Source organism: Buceros rhinoceros, unplaced genomic scaffold (assembly GCF_000710305.1).
Source record: "Buceros rhinoceros silvestris isolate BGI_N320 unplaced genomic scaffold, ASM71030v1 scaffold23664, whole genome shotgun sequence".
NCBI classification, from domain to species: Eukaryota; Metazoa; Chordata; class Aves; order Bucerotiformes; family Bucerotidae; genus Buceros; species Buceros rhinoceros.
In genome coordinates this window covers 11,403-11,800 of record NW_010406831.1, presented here as the reverse complement: position 1 = coordinate 11,800, position 398 = coordinate 11,403, and the positions used below count along the sequence as shown (strand labels likewise).

Genomic DNA, 398 nt, shown 5'->3' with positions numbered 1-398 from the left:
AGCGTGTTTTCGGTGTTGGCAGTGATCGCCCCCAGCACCCCCACTGGCTCCCTCTGCCATGGTCCTCTTCAGCTTTTTGCTCTAGGGGCATCCAGGGGCGTGCAGGGGTGGCCGTTGTGCCGGGAGGTCAGGAGAAGCTCCTCTCTCTGCAGCCTTCTGGTGCCGGCAGCACCAGTCAGGAGCCAGGCGTTAGGGCTGGACGAAGGGAAGGCACTGACTGCCTCCGGGATGGTGGTCCAGGGGACCAGGCAGGACAAGGACAAGAAGAGTTCACAGGAGGGTCCTAAGAAAGGGCAGAGAGGAGAAAGGGCTGCAGCCCCTTGCAGCGGGGCCCTGCCTGGCTGTCACCGTGAGGCCAGGGAAGGCAAGGGAAGGGCTGCTTGGGGAATCGGCGTGAA

At 63.6% G+C, this 398-nt stretch overlaps 1 protein-coding gene across 1 annotated transcript in view; it reads left to right on the top strand.

Annotated features, from left to right (window-relative positions):
- ALPK3 (alpha-kinase 3) overlaps positions 1 to 398 on the top strand; it is a gene marked incomplete at both ends in the record, with an annotated part of 12,116 nt that overhangs the window by 319 nt on the left and 11,399 nt on the right. The gene's annotated exons all lie outside the window — the stretch shown is intronic.